The sequence below is a fragment of the Bos indicus x Bos taurus genome, chromosome 13, assembly GCF_003369695.1.
Source record: "Bos indicus x Bos taurus breed Angus x Brahman F1 hybrid chromosome 13, Bos_hybrid_MaternalHap_v2.0, whole genome shotgun sequence".
NCBI lineage: Eukaryota > Metazoa > Chordata > Mammalia > Artiodactyla > Bovidae > Bos > Bos indicus x Bos taurus.
The window spans coordinates 67,077,680-67,100,905 of NC_040088.1; the positions used below are offsets into that span (position 1 = coordinate 67,077,680).

Sequence of the window (23,226 nt, forward strand, 5' to 3'; positions counted from 1 at the left end):
CTGATCTATCGGAGGCTCTTTGTGACCCTGGGGATGAAGGAGGGGTGATAGTGATACATGGAGCATAGGATTTTTTTCTCACTTGTTTTTATATGCAAGAAGACTTTGTGACACTATGAACCGTAGCCTACCAGGCTCCTCTGTCCGTGGGATTTTCCAAGCAAGAATACGGGAGTGGGTTGCCATTTCTTTCTCCAGGGGATCTTCCAGACCCAGGGATCAAACCCGGGTCTCCTGCATTGTATGCAGATTCTTTACCATCAGAGCCACCAGGAAGCCCACAAAAAGAACTAATTTCTATCAAAAGCAAGCTTTTAATTCTGAAAGAGCTATCTGCTGCATGTCCTCACAAAAATAAATAATCCTAGTAAAATCTATTGCTGCCCACCTGCCCCAGTTTTAAGAGGGCAGAGGGTGGCCTCAACCTTCTCATAGTACATTTCTTATCGCCTGCCTGGCACGTGGCGAATGAATCCATGAATGAATGAATGATAGTTCCCTGGGTGTGACGGTAGGCAGTGGAGGCCGGTGGTGGAAGAAAGAGAGGAACATGACTGGTTCTTCCAAATAACATATTTCTTTCTCTCTTTTTTAAATTGTTGTATAGTTGATTTACAATGTTGTAGAAGTTTCAGGTATACAACAGAGTGATTCTGTTATACATATATATTCCTTTTCCATTATTGATTCTTACAAGACACTGAATATAGCTCCCTGTGCTATACAGTAGGGCCTTGTTGTTTATTTTATATATAGTAGTAAGCACTGGCTTGTTGCTTCTTGAGAACATGAGGAATTTAAGTGATTTCTTAAATGACAAAGAATGGTTTACCTAATACCAAGCTCTGTTCCCCTACTCTACCTTTTTTTTGTATTCAATAACTGTGGGGTTTAATGCCAAATCATGGTGTCAACTTCTTAGAGACTTTTTAAGCGCCTATGAACCCGTTAAACACATATGGTTGCAGCAATCCACGTCGGGCAATGGCAATGCTGGAAATGTGAAGGCCATGGCCAAGCGTGTATGTAAAAGCAACGCCAGCATCATTGGGATTGCACTTGGTGCAGCAGTGATTGAACAACCCCAGTGATTGTGAGAGGCAGCCTGATTTCTGCTGCATTAAAACGGGCATTTGGGGTGGGGAGGTGGGAAGGGAATGTACACCTTCAGCTGAGTTTAGTTCAGTTCAGTCGCTCAGTCGTGTCCGAGTCTTTGCGACCCCATGAATCGCAGCACGCCAGGCCTCCCTGTCCATCACCAACTCCCAAATCACAAAATACAGAAATCGTTTCAGCCTGTGTCACAGTTTTCTTACGGGAAACTCACCAGGAAAACTCCATGGGAAACTCTAGTTCATGAAGATGGGATCTGACATTCTAGTTACGATTAGAAAATGCCTGAAACATCTGCCAAAGAGAAGGGAATCAAGGCAGTTCTCAACACTGGTTACACATTAGGTTAGACAGGAATTTTATTTTTTAAAAAAATTTTTTAAGAAAACATCTATATACTTATCTGGCTGTGCTGGGTCTTAGTCGCAGCATGCATGCGTTCATACTAAGTCGCTTCAGTCGTGTCCAACTCTTTGTGACCGCATAGGCTGTAGCCTGCCAGATTCCTCTGTCCATGGGATTCTCCAGGCAAAAAAACTGGGGTGGGTTGCCATTACCTCCTCCAGTGGATCTTCCTGACCCAGGGATCAAACCATGTCTCTTATGTTTCTGGTATTGGTAGCAGGTTCTTTAAGTGTACAGGATCTTTAGTTGTAGCTTGTGGGAACTAGTTCCCTAAGCAGAACCCAGGCCCCGTGCATTAGGAGTACATTGGGAGAACAGAGTCTTAGACGCTGTACCACCAAGGAAGTGCTCTCAACAGAGGGATTTTAAAAGAAAAAGAAGAAGAAAAACAGTGCTAGCCCGAAACAAATTGAATCTGATGCTAGGTTCAGCATCACACGTATTGATACAGGACAGACAATGCTAAAACTGACACAGCATAAAAATGAGCATGGCACCTGCCCAAGGATGGCAAGCAAATTTGTGAATCATTCCATATTTTTACTCGTAATTAAAAAAAAAAAGTGCTGTCTAGGTAGAATGGGGCATCGGGTCATTTTGAAAGGATGTCTAGGAGGTACTAGTGTGCTATCCAGTTATGGAACCACGGATAGGAAGATAAGAAGTGTGGATTTCCGGAAAGTGTAATTCCTATGTGTCCCAGGCACGATTAAGAATGATCCACTTCCCCTGAGGGGTCCAGTGGCGAAGGCTTCAAGCTCCCAATGCAGAGTGCCAGGTTCAATCCCTGGTCAGGGAACTAGATCGCACATGCTGCAACCAAGACTTTGAATGTAGCAGCTAAAGATCCTACATTCTGCAACAAAGACCTGGTATAGCCAAACAAACAAATAGATATGTTAAAAAAGATCGACCCACCTTCCCTGGAAACATTTGGAGGCAGTGGCAATGAGTCTTGGGTTTACTTCATTTGGGTCTACATGGTGTGGACACTTCCTTCCATCCCTTTCTTTTTTCCTCTTTGTTCCCCCCTCCCTCTTTTTAATGCCAGCTTGGCAATCTTGCAGCACAGATCTATTTTAGCACAGCAACATGCTGAGCTCTGAAACCTTTCAAACTGTGTTATTCCCAACTACAGATGCCCTATCCTGCAAAGAAAAGAGACTTTCTGGGGTTCTCTGAGCTCAGATCCCGGCTGCATATCGTTTCTGAGTCCTCCCAGGCTCTACCCTCCACCGGGCTGGTCAGTTTCGCCCCTGACTTCTGTCTGCCCCCAGCCATGATGTCCCCTCTACCCTCAGCTGGCTCCAAGAAGGGACAGGACATGAAGGACAGCCTCCCACTTAGTCGAACCTCTTGTCAGCTGCAAGGAATCTGCCTCCCAATGCAAGGAGATGCAGGTGGAAAGGGTTAAATCCCTGGGTTGTAAAGATCCCCTGGAGAAGGAAATGGCGACTCGCTCCAGTATTCTTGCCTGGGAAATCCCATGAACAGAGGAGCCTGATGGGCTACAGTCCATACGATCACAAAGAGTCAGACACAACTGATCACGGGCTCAGCTGCAGACAACATATGGGGTAGATACCGAGCAGGACACCTCCTTCAACGCTTAGGACAGCGCAGCAGAGCAAACCCTTCAGGCTTCTTCTCAGTCACTTCCTGGGATACATTAACCCACATCATGTATGTACCGGCTTTTGTCTAACAAAGGTTTTTGATTTTCCATCACAAAAGGAAATATTTGCTTTTTAGAAAGATCCCACAATCTCCTCATCTCCACTCTTTCTAAGTACTATCATTTTATCTCTGCTTTTTTTTCAGTAGTTTTTCTTAAGATTTTTTTATGTGAACCATTTTTGAAGTCTCTGTTGAAAATTTGTTACAATATTGTTTCTATTGTGTGTGTGTGTGTGTGTTTGGCCCAGAGCGGGTGGGATCTTAGCTCTCTGACCAGGGATTGAAGCTGCATCCCTTGTGTTGGAAGGTGAAATCTTAACCACTGGACTGACAACAAAGTCCCAGTAGCTTTGTTTTTTAAGTTTGCAAACTGTGCAAAATTAGGAGAGAGAAAGCACTCTGATGTCGAGATTTTGGCTAAAGGGGGAGCTCTGGACATTGGGGGCATTGCTTAAACTTCATCCTTCAAGTGCCTCAATATTTTTTCAAAGAAAATAAACTACAGTGCGCTCTGTTTTTTCAACTTCCATTGAGATTGTTGTGGAGGAGGCACTCTTGGAGTTTCTGCATATTTTATTCAGATTTTAACAGTATAATTTAAATAATGATCTAGGGACTTCCCTGGTGGTCCAGTGGTTAGAGCCCAGTGCTTTCACTGCCAGGCTCCAGGTTCAATCCCTAGTTGGGGACCTAAGATCCCATAAGCCAAATAGTAAAGCCAAAAAAAGCTTTTTTTATTAAAAAAAATAAAAACAATAATGATCTAGGGAATAGAATTAAGTCATTACAGCACTTGAAGGTGACCCCTTCTACATCTCTTCTTGAGATCTTTGGTCAGTGGTGAGTTTCCTCCTCTCTCAGTGGTACAGGATACCTTTTTCTTTGTGTTAGTTTTTCATGATGAGTAAAGGTGATTGCAGCCATGAAATTAAAAGGCACTTACTCCTTGGAAGGAAAGTTATGACCAACCTAGATAGCATATTCAAAAGCAGAGACATTACTTTGCCAACAAAGGCCCGTCTAGTCAAGGCTATGGTTTTTCAAATGGTCATGTATGGATGTGAAAGTTGAACTGTGAAGAAAGCTGAGTGCTGAAGAATTGATGCTTTTGAACTGTGGTGTTGGAAAAGACTCTTGAGAGTCCCTTGGACTGCAAGGAGATCCAACCAGTCCATTCTGAAGGAGATCAGCCCTGGGATTTCTTTGGAAGGAATGATGCTAAAGCTGAAACTCCAGTACTTTGGCCACCTCATGCGAAGAGTTGACTCATAGGAAAAGACTCTGATGCTGGGAGGGATTGGGGGCAGGAGGAGAAGGGGAGGACAGAGGATGAGATGGCTGGATGGCATCACCGACTGGATGGACATGAGTTTGGGTGAACTCTGGGAGTTGATGATGGACAGGAAGGCCTGGCGTGCTGCGATTCATGGGGTTGCAAAGAGTCGGACACGACTGAGTGACTGAACTGAACTGAACTGAAAGTAGACAGAGTAGGACATATCATATTCAGAAGAAAAGAAAACTCTCTCACCTGAAATCTCTTCTCCCTACTCTTCTTCACACTTGGATGAATGTTCTTAACCACCCCTGGCTTTCAGGAAAGCCTAGTATTCCTGTGAGCGGCACACAGTGGGATATATTTCACAATGACACCGTGTGATACATTTCACAATGACTTCTTAACAATCTGTACAGTTACATATAATGTACTTTGAGTTAAAAAAAGGCATGTTAGAATATATATGTTGCTCTTACTTCTTATATGAGATTGAGCACAATACTTACCCTCTTGAGACTACAGTGTCTTCATTTATAAAAAGGGTTAGTAGCTACTTCATAGAGTTTTGTGAAGATGACAATGGATATGAAGTATAAAGCTAATTGCTGGGCATTTTGGTCAGCTACACAATAAATGGTAGTTAGATGCTGTTATTATTCCTTTTGTTAGTATCAGCCAAGCTGTTTCTCTCTTTTTTTTTCCCTCCTCACATGCTGTAGGTAAAAAAAAAAAAAAAGTACAAAGGCCAGATTTTTCCAGAATGAAATTTTGCCATTTGTGGCAACATGGAAGGACCTGGAGGGTATTATGCTTAGTGAAATAAATCAGACAGAGAAAGACAATTACTGTATGATATCACTTGTATGTGGAATCTAAAAATAAAACAAAAATATGTGTGTAGCAAAACAGAAACAGCCTCACAGATAGAACAAACTGGTGGTTACCAGTGGGGAGAAGGAAGGGCGAGAGGCGGCACGGGGGAGGGGATGGTGAGGTACAAAGATTATATATAAAATAGATGGCAACAAGGGTTTATGGTACAGCAGAGGGAACTATAGCCATTATCTCATGATAAATTTTAATGGAATAGAATCTGTAGAAATATTGAATCACTAGGCTGCATACCTGCAACTAATTTAATATAGTAAATCAACTATATGTCAATGAAAGAAATAAAAATTAATTTTAGAAAGAGTAGATCTTTCTTCCATAACTTAAACCTACTCATTCTTTGGATGGAATTCTAAAGAGAGACATGGCATTTATAGACCACAATTAGGCTGTCTTTGAAGCTGGATCGTTTCCTGCCTATAAATTGTCTGACTGGATACAGTACACTGAAGGATTTATACACCTTTGAGATTTGCCTTCTGGCAAGCTCCCTAGAATCCTCACCCAAATCTTCATCTTCAGAATTCCCTAACAATTCTGTATTCACATAGCAATTTGTGGTTTTCAAGCATTATGACCTTACATGTCAACTTTAGAACACTCTAAAAATATATCATTAATATATCATTAATTAGCATTTCATTAATGCTATTTGTCATGGAAGAACGTTAAGAAACCAAGAATTTGGTTGACCTGACCATGGACCCTCGGCTCATGTGAAATTTAGGGAACTAACCGGACCTTCCATCTTTTCTCCAACATCTGCTTTACTCCCATGAGTAAGTTCAAGCAACTTCTTCTTGGGCTGTACTGGGTCTTCACTGCGGTACACAGGCTTCTCTGGCTGTGGCATGCAGGCTTGGTTTCTCCATGGCATGTAGGATCTTAATTTCCAATCAGACATTGAACCCACATGCTCTGCCTTGGAAGGTGGATTCGTACCACCAGGGAAGTCGCCAGAATGACTTTATTAATATCAAGGAGGCAGACACACAGCTAAGAATCCATAGATTGTTTTTTTAACCTTGAAGTTATTAAGCATTGCCATGGGGACACAGCCACCTCGCAAATACCCTTTGGCTGCCTGGCATGGTGCATATAACATAAAGCCCACAAAGCACTGGGATGCCAAATTTAGACATTTATTAATAGCCGAAACCTCTTCCTGGTCACACGTGTAGATTTCCACCTGCCAAAGAAGATCAAAGGACTTGCTTTTATGCTTTGCCTCTTCTTTTCCTACTTGACATTTCTTGAAACTGACAAAAAGTTGGAGGTAATAAAAGGCAAGAAGAGAAGGTATGGAATGTGTGGATTAGGAGCAGAGTGAAAAAGAGACCTGCTTCATTTATGCAAGTCACTCCCTCCCAACTGGGGTCTTGGATCTGATGTCAAGCCAGCTCTAGGGTCCCCTGAACAGCCTGCCTTCCGGGTAGAGCATCCTTTCTCTGGAGAAAATCACTGTGTTTGGCAATGGTCTGATGAGTCCATGGCTGATGACATCTGTGCTCCTATTTATAACTCAAGGGTATACCCCCTTTTTCCATCTGAGCTGTTAGCTTTTAAAAATACTTAAAAACCAATCAGCATCTAAATTGCATCTGAAGAGCTATTTCAATTATAGAATGGAGGCAGCTCCTCGGCAACCGAAGTATTTAAGAGCTGCAGAAATTAATGTGCATTTTAATGCTGATTTGCAGAGTATAATACACTTTGTAATTCATTTAAATGTATTCTGTGTGTTTTCTTCTAGCTGAAGGCGCAGCGGCAGTCCTTTGAATCATCATAAAAGTACAGTTTTAAAGTTTTTTTTTTTAATAGAAAAGTATTTAAAAGCTAAGAAAATAAACCAAGTGAAGACATAATTGGTCAGAACTGGAATGTACCTTGGGGGCTTTTCCTTGAAAAACATCACTTAAAAGCACTCCTGTGGGATGATTCTCCCTCCTGAAAGGGACAACCTGGAGTTTGGATCACATCAAATAAAAATCTCACCTAAAATTGCTTTCTTTCTCATTGCTGGACTAGATAAAAGTGTTAATTGTTCAGCTGTGTCTGACTCTTTGCAACCCCATGAACTGTGGCCCACCAGGCTCCTCTGTCTATGGGATTTCCCAGGCAAGAATACTGGAGTGGGTAGCGATTCCCTTCTCCCGGAAATCTTCCCAACCCAGGGCTCAAACCTGTGTCCCCTGCATTGCAGGCAGATTCTTTTCTGTCTGAGCCACCAGGGAAGCCCCACTGGACTAAATAGAAGCTATGTTATTTGTCGGAAGCTACTGACTTGGCAGATAAATCCAGGAGAATCAGTGCCTCCATGGATGATGAGTTGTAACACTGAGTTAATTAAACATAAATGTTTTGCCCCGGGGCCACACAAGCAGTTCCTCTGTCTTCTGCCTGAAGGAGGAAAAGTCAGCAGAGCAAACAGCTGCTTTTGTTCAGCAGTCCCCACAAACAGAATTACGGGATGTGTAAGGGAGAAAGCGTAGCTACAGGCAGGAAAAAAGGCCCGAGGTGGACTCACCTGGCCCAGGTCACCCCTCTGGTCTTGAAAGAGCGATCTGGGGAAGCACAGATTTCAGATGCAGATCACCCATATGCCCTCACTTCCTCCAAAGTCTTCATTCTTTCACACAGCAGATGAGGGACTCGCATCCTGAAATGGAATCACTGCAGATTCTAGAGAAGAGCCAATCCCTGAGTAACCCCCAGAAGCCTGGTGGAAGTGACACTCCCCTGCTGTGTTCTAGAGTCCCTGGAAAACAAAAGAGCACAGCCTTCTGTGTGCTAGTCACTGTGACGTGGGATCGTCTCCAGCTTCCATCAGTCCCCAGTTCTGTGTCACGTGTGTTGGATCTGCTTGGGTTGTGTTTGAACCGATGTGGTTGTTGAGTTGCTAAGTCATGTCTGACTCTTTTTGACCCCGTGGACTGCAGCATGCCAGGCTCCTTCGTCCTCCACTATCTCCTACAGTTTGCTCAGATTCATGCACATTGAGTCGGTGATGCTATTTAGCCATCTCATCCTCAGCTGCCCCTTCTCCTTTCGCCTTCAGTCTTTCCCCGCATCAGTGTCTTGAACTGATGAGTTGCACGAAATGTTAGCACACTCTGCATTCCTCCCCCCTGAAATTCTTCCCCTTCCCTGAAGCCAGGGTGGTTTTAAACTGAGTCAGTCAATGCACGTAAGACAGAGGCTCTTCAGAACTCTTCTCCAGGGCCACCCTCTTCCGGGACCTCACTGCTCTTCTAGGTGCCAGCCAGAAAAGTGAAAAGACTTTTTTATGGAACAAGCATGAAGTGAACACTTAACTCCCATTGCCTTTGGACAAGCTTATAGGGGAGGATGGGTGAGTGACAGCCTTGTTCATCAAAGAGAACAAACCCAAGGGTTGGAAATTTGGGGTGACTCCACACTGTTTACTGAAAATCAGAGATTTCCTGGGGCTTCGAGGAGTAGTTATGGGATGTAGCTGAACTCAGAGGTCACAGTTTAAAGTGTAGCTCAGAATAGGCTCTGAACACCCATCTGGGGTGGCCTCTCCAGATTGTCCAAACTGAGGAAGCAAAAAGCTCAGAGATGTGAGCGCCTCAGGCTGGCTTGCACGCCAGGCTGAGCACCTGGCTGAACTCTCGGTTACCTGCAATCACCTCTGCTGGGTAACTGGAGTCTGTACATCTTACATATTAACCCCTGGAGCCCTCTTCCCCCGAGCCCCAGGGGGCCCCCTTTCCCCCAGCAAACGTGACATTGTCACAGTGCATGCTGCCCATGGATGTCCGTTCCTCGGCCTCTATAAGGAAACCACTGAGCCTGCCTCTGAGCTGTACACAGTGGTGGCTTTCATTTAAATACCCACTGCTCTTTGTGCAGCACTGGGGAACAGAGAGCGCTATTTATAGGCATCCTGGTGTCAATTTCCACACCGAGGAGGTGAGGCTGGTTTCTGATGTTGGCCTTTCCAGCCAGCTGTCCCCATCATTTTGCACAGGCTGGCATGACATTTTCCTCCAGCCAATTGAATCCTGAAAAGTTTTGTTTCTTTCACACGTGAATGAAAAAGAAGCCTCACTCCTCGTAAAACTGTAATGTCACAGGCTCTATCTAATTTGTACTCAGAAACCTTACTAAGCAGAGGGGAGACAACATATACTCCCTTGATAAAGGCTGTGATCACTTATTTGGCAGTTTCTTTTGCAGGGAGGTTGGGAGAATTTAATGTAGAACTTGGTAAATAACTAGAATCTTAGATAATCTTTCCCCAAATAAATGCACCTTTGATTTCCCTTTCTACTTCTTTTTCAAAGCTAAAGATACTGTGTACTAGCAGCTGGTTGAAACCTAAGGAGATGGAAAAATAAAAGGGGGAAGAATCGCATTCAATAATGTTAATGTTTTAAGTCAAAGGGAAGATACCAAGTACCCAGCACCCGGAAAAGGGAGGTTATTGTTTAATAAAAACCTGGAAAACAATATGGACTGATGACGATTGTGTGGACAAGTGGGAAACATAATCTGAGTGCTTAAGAAACTTGAACTGTTATAAATCATAGCAAATCTCTCAAAGTCTCTGGAGATTCAGTATAGCCAGACTTCGGATTTGCAGCATGAGTAACTGCCCGCAGCCTCATCTTTGTCAGTCTTGCCTAAGCCCTGTGTCTTTCTCTTTAGATGGTTCTGTTAGAGAATTTTGCTCTGTGGGGACCTTCGAGGAATTTAGATCACATATCATGAAATGGGTGAGAATATAAAAATGAAAGCTAGTCTAACCATGACAGTCTTTGCAAAGCACCTGCCATGCACACTAAAAAGTAATCTTTTTCAAACTTTTTATGTTGTAGTGGGGTATACCTGATGAATGATGTTGTGATGGTTTCAAGTGAACGGTGAAGGGACTCAACCACACACCTACACACACCCATTCGCCCTCGTTGTAGACTCCAAGGCGGAAGAAAAGGCTGAGGACAGGATAAGCAAAGTGTGTCCCAGAACAGAGTTCTCCCCATGGGCTCGCTTTGGAAGCAATGCTCAACAGATAGTCACTGAACAAATAAGCAAATGAACTAATGGATGAGTGTATTGAGGAAGAGTGAGAAGCAAGTTTGGACAACGTGCTCAGTCATGTCCAACTCTTTTTGATGCTATAGACTGTAGCCCACCAGGCTCCTCTGACCCTGGGATTTCCCAGGCAAGAATACTGGAGTGGGTTACCATTTCCTCCTCTGGGGGTGTTTCTGACCCAGGGATCAAACCCACGTCTCCTGTGTCTCCTACAGAGCAGGCAGGTACTTTACCTTCTGAGCCATCAGGGAAGCCCAAGTTTAGACAATATTTGCCACAAAACTGGAAAGCCCCCAGAATGAACCAAAGCAATCATGAAGTTCTATTGACAGCACCTCCAAAAACACTGTAAAATTACTCTTTTTTATTACAAAAGATTTCAAGGACACAGAAAAGTAAAGAGAATGAACTCTGATAAAGGAACATTTAAATAAAGCATTAAGAATAAGAGATGAAGGGACTTGCCTCTGTGCTTCCAATTCAGGGATGCAGGGAGTGCAGGTTCGGTCCCAGCTGGAGAACCTAAGCTGGAGGAACTAAGATCCCGAATGCCACACAACCAAATAAATAAACAGAAACACACACACAAATGAATAAAAAGTAAGCAACATTTTAAGATGCTATCTTTAAAAAAAAGAATGAGGTGAACCTCCTGCTTCTCCTTTCCTAGTGCTTGTACTCACCTCTTTCAAGAAATAACCACTTTCATTGAAATTGATGTTAATCATCCTAGGAATTTTTTTAAATTAAATTTACTTGCAGATATATGTATCCATCAATTATGCATTGTTTTATATCTTTTTTTTTTTAGCTCTTTAAAATAAGCACTACTGTACCATATATAATTTCCCCTAACTTGCTTTTCATACTTGTGTTTGGGGGAATTTATCCATGTTGATTTACGTAGTTCAAGGAAATTTATTTTAACTGATGTGTAGTATTTATTGTACCTTATGAATATCCCATAACATACATCTCCATTTTCCTGGTGCTGTATATTTTAATTACTTTTTTTTTTTTTGCTATTGCAAACAAGGCCTCCCTGGCCATTCCTGTTTATATTTCCTTGAGCATACAACCAAGCTAGCCACGGGCAGTGGTTTTCAACCCTGCCTGCATGTAAGAACAGTTTAAGAAAAATACCCAGTCTGAGCCCTACATCAAAGATTCTGATTTAATTTGCCTAGGGTCTAAATTCCAGTGTTAGAAGACAGAAAATGAATAAAGTTATAGATTAGGAAATGTTAGTCACACACTTGTATCAGACTTTTGGTGACCCCATGGACCGTAGCCCGCCAGCCTCCTCTGTCCGTGGGATTTCCCAGGCAAGAATACTGGAGTGGGTTGCCACTCCCTTTTCTAGTAGATCTTCCCAACCCAGGGATCGAACCTGGTCTCCTTCATTGCAGGAAGATTGTTTACCATCTGAGCCACCAGGGATCTGAGCCCAGATTAGGAAATATCTGGTGGTAATTTTTATTGTTGGCTCCATTTATAAATGGGGAGAACAAGGTGCAGTAACTTACCTGCACCTTAGGTGCAGTAAGGTCATGGCAAAGCCAAAATCCAGACCCAGGTGGTCTGAGCTGAGTGTAGGTGCCTAAGCCCTACACTCCCTCTATCATTGTCAAGAGAAGATGCAGAAACAGAAGACCTAGTAGCCTAGAAAGGCTGTGCTCCAAGTCTGAATTTTCAGATGAGAAACTGAGGCTTATAGAGAGGTGGGGAGTGGGTCAGCCCAAGGGGTCCTCCATGTGAAGGAGAGCATCCGCGCCTGTTCCTCTCCAACCTAGTGAGGCTGGATTGACCATTCATTTCTGAAACACAACGTGCATTTCCTAATTATAAAAATGGCATTATAATGGTGGGATTCCCTTGTGGCTCAGTGGTAAAGAATCCGCCTGCCAAAACAGGAGATGTAGGTTCGATCCCTGGATTGGGAGGATCCCCTGGAGAAGGAAATGGCAACCCACTCCAGTATTCTTGCCTGGGAAATCCCAAGGACAGAGGAGCCTGTGGGCTACAGTCCATAGGGTTACAAAGAGTCAGACACGACTGAGTGACTAAACAAGAACAATAGTGAGGGAAAGAAAACAGGGGGATCCACTAGAGCCTGGGTCCAGGGAAGAGCATCCTCTGGAGGTGATCCTGAAGCTCAGATGAGTGATCGGGGGTGGGTGAGATTTCAGACAGAGTTCCTGCCAGAGGACATGGCTGGAGGAAGCTTGTCATTTTGAGAAGCAGAAAGAAAGTCAGTATTTCTGCTAACCTACTCTTACAACTGTGGGACCAGCTTAGGATTACCAGCACAGGCCCATGTGCGTGCTTGCTGAATCGTTCAGTAGTGCCTGACTTTTTGTGACTTTGTGGACCGTAAGCCCGCCAGGATCCCCTGTCCACAGGGATTCTCCAGGCAAGAACACTGGAGTGCGCTGCCTGGGATATCCTTCTCCAGGGTATCTTCCCAACCCAGGGATCAAACCCGTGTCTCTCACGTCTCCTGCATTGATAGGTGGGTTCTTTACCTCTAGTGCCACCTGGGAAGCCCTTCAGGCTCATGTACCACACACCTAAATATTAAAAATCATAAGTTAAGCAAACTATTAAGGCATATATGCTCTGTATTACTATTTTAAAAAATACATCTTCATAATAACAAAATTAAAATATGAAAGAAAAAATTTAAATAACAGATAGCACTATGGTCTTCATCTGATGGAAAGTCATCAAAATACCAATGACAACTACGTTTGATTGTTATTTCACACATGTGGGTGTACTGGGAGATGGACGAAGGCTGCTTGAATGAGTGATGAAATAAAGATATACATAATTAATAAAGTATTTTATATTTATTCCATAAAACTTATTTTGTTGGCTCTATTTCAGTGAAATCATTATCTAGGTTGCTGTAATCAATAGTCACATAATCTGTTATTGACAGTCATGGTCTAAAGGATTAAAGCAAAACCCAGTTTTAAGAGAGACACAATTTAAATGTATTTTCATTAAAACATAGATGTAAAACATTTTTTAAATTAACATTTTAATTAAGGTTATTTTTAAGTTAAGGTTGCTTTTCTTCTAAAGTATAATTAATAAATATCAAATATTCATTCAAATTTTCCATTTCATCTTAAATTTAAATAATTCTTATTAAACACAGTGCTGACCCTTAAATAGTGTGGGGTTGGGGCACTGACCTCTTGTACAGTTGGAAACCCATGAGGAAGTTTACAGTCGGCTCTCCATGTGTGCAGTTTGCATCTGTGGGTTCTCCCAGTGTCAGTGGTGTAATACTGAAGAATATATTTACAGAGAGAGAATCCACACACTCAGACCCATGTTGTTCAAGGGCCAACCGCACTTACATAAAAGTAAAGCTATCGCAGGGCAAGAACTCGATGTCCATGTAGTTCAGTTGTATGAACAGGTTTCACTTCATGTAACTTCTAGTCCCACAGTGTTTTAAAATGCAGGATTTATTAGTGCTCAGGTATGGGGGGGTCAATAGATCAGGAGATGACTGCCATTAGAAGAGAATTTGTTATACTCACAATTTGTTATATCCCAGGAGAAGGGGGCACGTCATGCCAGGCAGGGACACAGGGGTAGGCACCAGCGTCCATCAGGATGTGAAGGTGGGGGCATGAATAACAGCCTTTATGATCACGTCCTGGGACGAGGTAAGTTTACCTAAATAAAATAAGATTTTTAAAAAATGAGATGAAAAATTTAAATTTCAGCTTGCTTATTTACAATGTGAGTAAAATAAGGAATTCTGTAAGTGAGACACTTTTATCTATTAAATGAAAAAAAAAAAATTTCCCAGGGGTCAAAACCATTTCAGATGGTGGCTTTTGAACAGCGCCTCTAGAGAGCAGCAGAGCAGGACAGGAACCAGTGTTTACTAGCATAAGTCTAACAAAAAATACTTGTGCCAAGAATACTGACCAAAAGCCTGAGAACTTGTAGGCGAAGTTGCTTTAAAACGGATTGTTAATGATGTCTTCTATTATAGCTATGAGGAGCCTGCTGCGCTGCAGTCTGTGGGGTCTCAAAGAGTCGGACATGAGTTAGGGACTGAACAGCAGCAACAAAACCTTTGCAAACAATTACCTTGGATTTTTAATAACATGTCCCAATTAATGTGTATTTCTTCGGGACTTCCCTGGTGTTTCAGTGGCTAACACTCCATTCTCCCAGTGCAGGGGGCCCAGGTTTGATCCCTGGTAAGGAATTAGAACCCACACATTGCAATTAGGACCCAGTGTAGCCAAATAAATAAACAGATTTTTTTAAATCTGTATTTCTTCATGCTTCCAGTTGGAAGTTTGATAGTACCAAAGGTTGATAGAAACTTCTGGACATGATGCCTATGATAGGTACACATAGCAGGGCATGACTGACTTGTCTTGTACTGAGAAAAGTCCTGAACGTTTTAAGATGGACTCATTCATGTTAGGGAACTGCATTGTGGTATGGCTCCTGGAATGGTCACAGTTAATATTTTAGTGCTTGCTGTAGAACTAAAATCCAAGGTAATTGTTTGCAAAGGCTTTGTTGTTATTGTTCAGTCCCTAACTCTTTGAGACCCCTCAGACTGCAGCACACCAGGCTCCTCTGTCCTTCACTATCTCCCTGAGTTTGCTCAAACTCATGCCCATTAAACTGGTGATGTCATCCAACTGTCTCATCCTCTGCTGCCCTTTTCTCCTTTCACCCTCAGTCTTTCCCAGGAGCAGAGTCTTTTCCAGTGAGTCACTTCCTTGCATTAGGTGGCCAAAGTATTGGAGCTTCAATTTCAGCATCAGTCCTTCTGGTGATTGACTGGTTTGATCTCCTTGCTGTCCAAGGGACTCTTAAGAGTCTTCTCCAACACCACAGTTCGAAAGCATTAATTCTTTGGCACTCAGCCTTCTTTATGTCCATCTCTCACATCTGTACCTGACTACTGGAAAAACCATAGCATTCACTAGGTGGGCCTTTGTTGGCAAAGTGATATCTCTGCTTTTTAATACACTGTCTAGGTTTGTCATAGCTTTTCTTTCAATGGGCAAGCGTATTTTAATTTCTTGGCTGCAGTCATAATATGCAGTGATTTTGGAGCCCAAGAAAATAAAGTCTGTCACTGTTTCCACTTTTTCCCCATCTACTTGCCATGAATTAGACTCGACTTAGTGCCTGAACAATGAACAACAATATTTCCCATGAAGTGAAGGAAACAGATGCCATGATCTCAGCTTTTTGAACATTGAGTTTTAAGCCAGCTTTTTCACTCTCCTCTTTCACCCTCATCAAGAGACTCTAGTTCCTCTTCACTTTCTGCCATTGGGGTGGTTTCATCTGCGTATCCGAGGTTATTGATATTTCTCCTGGAAATCTTGATCCCAGCTTGTAATTCATCCATCCTGGCATTTCACATGATGTATTCTGTATATAAGTTAAATAAGCAGGGTGACAATATATACCCTCGATGTACTCCTTTCCCAGTTTTGAACAAGTTCATTGTTCCATGTCTGGTTCTAATGGTTGCTTCTTGTCCTGCATACAGATTTATCAAGAGACAGGTAAGGTGGCCTGGTATTCCCATCTCTTTAAGAATTTTCCACAATTTGTTGTGATCCACATAGTCAAAGGCTTTAGTGTAGTCACTGAAGCAGAAGTAGATGTTTTTAGTTATTTAACTCATTCACCCAGGAATAATTTTGTACTAAAACTTATTATATCTAATAAGGCCCCCAGTCTAAAACTACAGACCCATTCATTTTATTAGACGCAGAGCTGGCAGGATGCCATAACAATGAGGACCATGGATTTGGTTTTGCCATGGTGACAAAGAGATTTTTATTAACTTTTGAAAAAAAGAAAAAACCAGGCATGTTAGTTTAATACAAAGAAAAAGCTCACCACCTTTCACCAGCAAATACCTGAGTTTCCCTCCCTGAAATACATTTCCTGAAATAAAAGTGAAATGTTTCCAAAATTATAGATTTGAGGGACTGAACGGCAAAAAAAAACCTCTCAGATTTTAAACTTTAGAAGATGAACGAATGTGGATCAATTCACACACTCTGATGTAAAATTCCTAATTTGAATAAAAGCTACAAATGGAAATCATTGTCCTATGCCCCAATAAAAAGTAAATACAGTGATGTTAGAAAAGTAGAATATTGCAAGTATGTCGAGTCACTGCTTTAAAAAAAAAATCACTATGCAAAAACCTTTCTGTATTTAAGATTCCTACATTTGTGAACAGCTGTTTTTATAATAAAATTGAATAAAACTAAATGTCACAACTCCTTAAAGGATTTAACACTGAGCACAGAACTCAAAACTTGACCCTGTCATCTTAATACCTAAAAAAAAAAAAAAAAAATGCCAACAGCAAAATCAACAGAAATGGTAGTCAGGCTTCTATGTTCTAATCTAAAGCATAATGATTTATAAGATAAAATACAAATAGAAATGTGTAATGCATTACATATTCAAATATATGCTTCTGTTAATTTTCAAATTCAAATTGATAGTGTTCTCCTATTACCCATGTTTCTGTTGTAATCTTACAATGACACATCTGGAAAAACACAGGAAGATTGAATACTTTTCTGGCTGTAATATATTTATTTATTCACTTATTTGGCTGCACTGGGTCTTAGCTGCAGCATGCAGGATCTTTAACTGCAGCATTTGAACTCTTAGTTTCGGCATGTGGGATCCAATTTCCCAACCAGGGGTCAAACCCAGGCCCCCTGCATTGGGAACTCTGAGTCTTAGCCGCTGGACAAGCAGGGAAGTCCTCGCTGATTTTTCTTCTACTCAGTTCATCTCACTGGTTTATTTTTACCTTCCAGGCCCTGTAGATACCTAAGTGTGTGATCTCTGTTCTAGACCATGGGTTCCTCACGGGCAGAAACCCTGGCAGTGTACTATCCAACCAGCTTTCCTCATTGGTCCATCTATGATCCATCAACTAACAAATATTTCTTGGTCGCCTGCTATCTACCCAGCATTGTTGGTTGTGCTGCAATTACAAAAATGGATAAAACAATTCCTGCCTCCAGGACCTCCGATTCCTGTATTCAGTAAACATTTGAACTGGTTGACTGGCTGTCTTAGTCCTCCCATGGCACAAAGAGTTCTGAGCTACACAGTCTGTAGAACTCCAAGACTGTTCCTTGCAAACGTGGCAGGTGATGTAACAGCTTATAAAATTCATCCCCAAAGAGAAAAAACTATTCCTGTCTGCGGGGTTTGAGCTGTGAAGGCATCTGGCACAATGTGAAGTGGCAAGTTTTGCATTCAGGGTGACAGAAATGTGAGTCCCTAAAGCTAATTAGTAAACTAACACACAGGCTCATTCTCCTAAGTCCCCAAGTCCAAACCCTTTCTGAATTTGCTGTAGCAAAGTAAGCTCTTCTTAAGAGATATGTTTGTAGGTCTGAACAAACATGGCTTTGTCTTTGCTGGCATCTGAATCTGTTTCTGTCTCTGTTATCATGTTTGACATCCAAAGACTTATGCTTCTAATCCTGGTACCTTCACTGCCAGTTACCATGATGATGGTGGTAACTTCCCGCATACTTAACCTTCCCTTTAGGTTAATTGTAAGATCTACCTGGGCCGATGTCACAGGAAACAGAATGGCTGCTCTTTGCTGAGCTCAGCAGTTGCACTAGATTTAAAGGGAAGGATGAGAATGAGAGATGTTGCAGTAGGCTTTGGGGTTGAAATGGCAAATATACAGAACAAATGGACACATTCTCACAGTCTTAACTATTTCACAGTCTTTTAAAATAGTTAGATATTTAAGATCTTGCAGTCTTCTTAAATATTTTAAGAGATATTTAGTTACTCATCTTTTGTTAGCCCAGAAGGATAGAGGTGTTCTCTGCTTGCTCATAATTTTTAGTTTTTTGCTAAAATTCTCCTTCCACTCTGTTCACTCAACCTGGTTGAATTCTGCAGTAATTCAATGTTATTTCAACAGCATTTTATCAAGTATCTATTCCATGCCAGGTCCTGTCAGCAGGCAGTGTAGGAGACAGCAGAGCACCTAGAAAGGTTGTTCATCAAAGACAGAATTCAGAATAAATAGAATTTATTAAGTGCAAAGGGTGAGATATGAAACCCAGGCAATTCAGTCAGCATGTTCAAAGGTGCAAAAGAATGAAATATCATGGTGGGCAAGAAGGAAATATAAATTGTTTGAGTGGCTGGGATGACAGAAAAAGAGCAAGCTGGGAGTTAGCTGGGAGTTGGCGCTTGTTCCAACTGAGCTCCAGTCACTCTTCCAAGGAGGGCTTGTTTCAAAACCACTGGGGGAGGAGGGCGGGGATTTTTTTTTTTTAAAAAGCAACCAAACTTATTTTTTCTGGGCAGGACACCTGGTGATTCAGATTCAGAAGGAGTGGGATTGGAGCCCAGAAATGTTTACTTTTTGAAATACTTTCCAAGTTCCAATTCAAGATGACAGCTGAGCCTTCTTCCTCCTCTTCCTCCCCAAACCCCTGCTGAAATTAACAGAGGAAGGACCAAGTGACTTACCCACAGCAGTGAAGAGAATAGAAAAACTTGCAAAGAGGTCAGAGCTAGTAATCTCTTGCTTAAAATTAGGAAGAGGACAGAAGAATATCGAAAGCAAAAAACCAGCATTGGGAGCTATGACCCTCCACCTTGGGAGCGGGACGCTGAGAAAGCCATGGGTTCTGACAGAGCTACAGAGAAGCTTCCAAATTGGCATAAGTCAGAGTGTGTAATGAATAATGTCACAAAAATAAAATCAAATGATGAGAGGAGTGTCTAGGGAACACCTGAACCCTTAACTTGAAACTCATGGAGATTAACTGGCAGCCTGGCTCTTATCAATGTGGAATAGATGCTCTCTGAAAGAAATATTTTTGAGAAATCCAAGCAATACTATTCTAGCCCGATTGATTTCTTCCCAGCTGGGAGAACAATATCAGCATGGAAGAAAATCTTCCCCCTATGTTCCTTGGGAGTTTGGAAGTAAGGATACCCCCACCCCCTCCAAGTACCCCTGACCCACAGACCTCACCAGGGATGGAGAAGAAAGTACAGAAGGAACTGAAAGAGGAACCCATGCTCATAGCTGTTGTGTTATACCCATGGGGCACTCAAAATGCAAGCTCTTCACAGTCATTTCTGTTTTGTATTAGGTGGGCATAAGAATTTAATATGGGCTTCCCAGATAGCTCAGCTGGTAAAGAATCTGTCTGCAATGCAGGTGATCCCAGTTCTATTCCTGGTTCGGGAAGTTCTCCTGGAGAAGGGATAAGCTATCCACTACAGAATTCTTGGGCTTCCCTGGTAGCCCCCGTGGTAAAGAATCCACCTGCAATGCAGGAGACCTGGGTTCGATTCCTGAGTTAGGAAGATTCCCCTGGAGGAGGGCATGGCAACCCACTCCAGTATTCTTGCCTGGAGAATCCCCATGGACAGAGAAGCCTGGCAGGCTACAGTCCATAGGGTTGCAAAGAGTCAGACACAACTGAGTGATTAAGCACAGCACAAGAACTTTAATACAGAGCCTCAAACATCCCAGCCTGTCTCAGGGTATCCCTTCTCTACTACTACAAACAGGCAGCAAGAATAAAATTTTCCCTTTAAATGAAATCTCTCTGAAAATGAGGCATTCTCTGATGCGTGATCCAAAAAGGACCAGAATTTCCATGTTCAACTTTCTTTTATTATCTTTGTTTGTCCACTGAAAAGGGGAAGAAACCAATATTTGCTAGAAGAATCCAGCACTCGCTCTGGTCTGCAAAGGTGGAGGTGGCCAGGAGTCCAGGTTTCCATGTTCTAAGGGGATTGGATCCATGCTATGAAGCTCAGCACCTAGAGAATCCAGACCAAGGCAGGGTTTGGAAATGTGTGTAACCCTCCCCAGTATCTGGCTAGAAAGAGACTCTCTCTTCCCCAGGAGAGCCCCTGACAAGGATGAGGGGGGTTTCAGAGGCCCATTCAAACAGGCTGAGATGACCCATCCCAACAGGACAACCACCAGGAAGGGAATGGATGACGCAGAAACCCTGTGACGTGAACAGGACAATGTAACATACATGGTGCAAAGGCCTCAGAGGAAAGCCGCAGACCTAACGAACTGGCTGCGTGTGATTTCCACTCAAAATGGGACCCGGTCCCGCTGTGGGTTCCAATCCAGCCCCCACTTTGGACCCAGTGGGTGAGAAAAATCACACTGACCAGCTTGAAAGTCCTCTCTGATGTCAGATGAGAGAACTCTCATTCTCGAATGTTGAGACATTAAGTAGCTCTGGGACCAGGGCAGGCCAGGGTGACGGGGTGTGGCAGGGAAGCAGCGGTTCCTAGTTTTTTTCTTGAAAATGAAACCATGTTGAATGCAATTGTGTGTGATGCTCTTGGCTGTGCAGTGACGGGTGGTGGCTGATTTTCAGACCGTCGCCCCCTGTACTTTCTTCCTTATACTCCGCCAGCCCTGTACATTCATGCATTTGCAAGGAAAGAGGAGAGTTTGGGGAGGGGGGTGGCCGGGAGAGAGCCGAATCCCGCCCCTCACGCCCCACCCCCGCTGGCCACCCCCAGCCCTACATGTGTCTCTCGTGAGTTGTTCCTGGTCAGTTCTAACCTCTAGCATTTTCAGAATCATCTCCTGCTCACAAACTTGGCTTTGTTGATCAATGAATGAACCACTTTTTAGCCTACGGTCTGTGTAGGAAACCAAAACAACCCAGGGTGGAGGGCCCACTCCATTGGCACAACCCCACCCAGCCCCGCCTCTCGCCAGTGGACCACTGACCATGCCTCCCGGATCGCCCACTCCGGCCCCCAGCTGTCCACTGCAGAGAACTGATTGCTTTCAGGACTTCTTTCTCCATTTTGATCTCTCCAGGCGTTCACACAGATGCTTTTCTGTTTTCGCATTTAAATACCCATTTTCCCTCTGGGGAGGCTCCCCCAAGAGCATGGCGTCAATTCTGCCTTCATACAGGCTCTGCTTTCAAACCATCAGGCACACAGGCATTCATTTTCATGTCTGTTTGTAAAAGTCTGTGCTAAAATTTCAAAATGTGGTGGACTCTCTCCACATGGCGAGATCCCACTTATAAGGTGATCCTTTTAGGAACACCAGGGAAATAGAACCCCCGTGGCCTTTCTGAGGCTGCTGCAGCCGCAGCTACTAACCTTGGTTAGTGATGTGGGCTCTTAACAAGCTCTTGCTTTGAAGGGGCTGTTTATATTCTGTCTACAGGAGGCAAACCTAGGTGTGATGTTTGCTGGCCATAGAAGAGCTGGACTCAAAAGTCCTTTCTTTGCATTAAATGTGTTCGATGGGGACATTTCTCAGCCCCCTTGGAGCACCAATGCAAGTGATAAGAGCTTGTGTTGATGTGAAATAAACTGGACCAGGGTCTCCCCAACCACCTCAAGCAGAGACCTATTAGCCAATTCTACAGTAGAAGCCCACCGCCTCTAAGCTCAGGGTGTCAGAAGCACTCGCAGGTCTCCACTGCAATCTTCCCCTGCTCAGATGCTCCAAGCCCTGGACCCAAATCTCTGGGGTCAGGAGTCCCTGGATAATTTCAGAATCTCCTGTAGGGTTGCTACCAATATTCTCCCCCTCTCAACTGTTCACTCCTGAGAGACTGCGGAGTGGGGGAGGGGAATGTCACAAGAAGTATCCCCTCACCTTTTCACACGTGCTTCATTCAAAAATTACCCTTCATAATAGAAGAGAGAGATGGTAAAGCTGAACAAATAAAACAACAATGGAGGCAGGCTGAACAGTATCAATCCAGAGAGGAAGAAAAGCCAGAAACCAGGAAAGCTGGAAGCTAGAAGACCATGTCAATGAAGACATTGATGCCAAAATGTGGGAATATATGAGAAGCAGAAGTTACACAAGAGGAGGGTTGAATTTTAAATTATCTGTACATCCATTTCATGCCCCTCCCACTGGAGGTGAAGTCTAACTTCCCTCTTCTTGAAGATGGACCCGCCTGTTATTTAATTTATTTAGTGAAAGAATCAACATTCTGAAGGCTCTGGCCATTATAGGCACTCAGTCTATGTATGTTGAGTAGGTGAATTGAGACAGGCTAGAACTTTGGGCTGAAATGAAGTTTAATAGAGATAAACACAATGCCAGTAGTCAAGTGTAGATGTGAAAGTTGGACTATAAAGAAAGCTGAGCACCGAAGAATTGATGCTTTTGAACTGTGGTGTTGGAGAAGACTCTTGAGAGTTCCTTGGACAGCAAAGAGATCCAGCCAGTCCATCCTAAAAGAAATCAGTCCTGAATATTCATTGGAAGGACTGATGTTGAAGCTGAAACTCCAATACTTTGGCCACTTGATGGGAAGAACTGACTCATTGGAAAAGACCCTGATGCTGGAAAAGATTGAAGGTGAGAGGAAAAGGGGATGACAGAGGATGAGATGGTTGGATGGCATCACCAACTCTATGGACATGAGTTTGAGTAAACTCCAGGAGTTGGTGATGGACAGGGAAGCATGGGGTGCTGCAGTCCATGGGGTCACAAAGAGTCAGACATGACTGAGTAACTGAACTGAACTGAGTACACGATGGGAAAAAGCTATTTTTTTCAAATTCAAGGACAAAAAAAAAAAAAATATATGAGTCCAAGCTGAGTTGCTCCAAAGCTTAATTAGCATGTTTTCAGGCTGCAGACCTAGAATGCAAGTCCAGAAACCGGAAGCGACGAGCAGGCGCCATTTTGCATTGGCAGCATCCGCTCTGTGACACTGTATTGTGTTATAAACATTGTTTTACGAGGT

The 23,226-nt window shown here is 43.0% G+C and overlaps 1 pseudogene; it reads left to right on the forward strand.

Annotated features, from left to right (window-relative positions):
* Nucleotides 1-1,959: 1,959 nt before the first annotated feature.
* LOC113903785 lies at nucleotides 1,960-2,060 on the forward strand (annotated as a pseudogene).
* The last annotated feature ends 21,166 nt before the right edge of the window (nucleotides 2,061-23,226 follow it).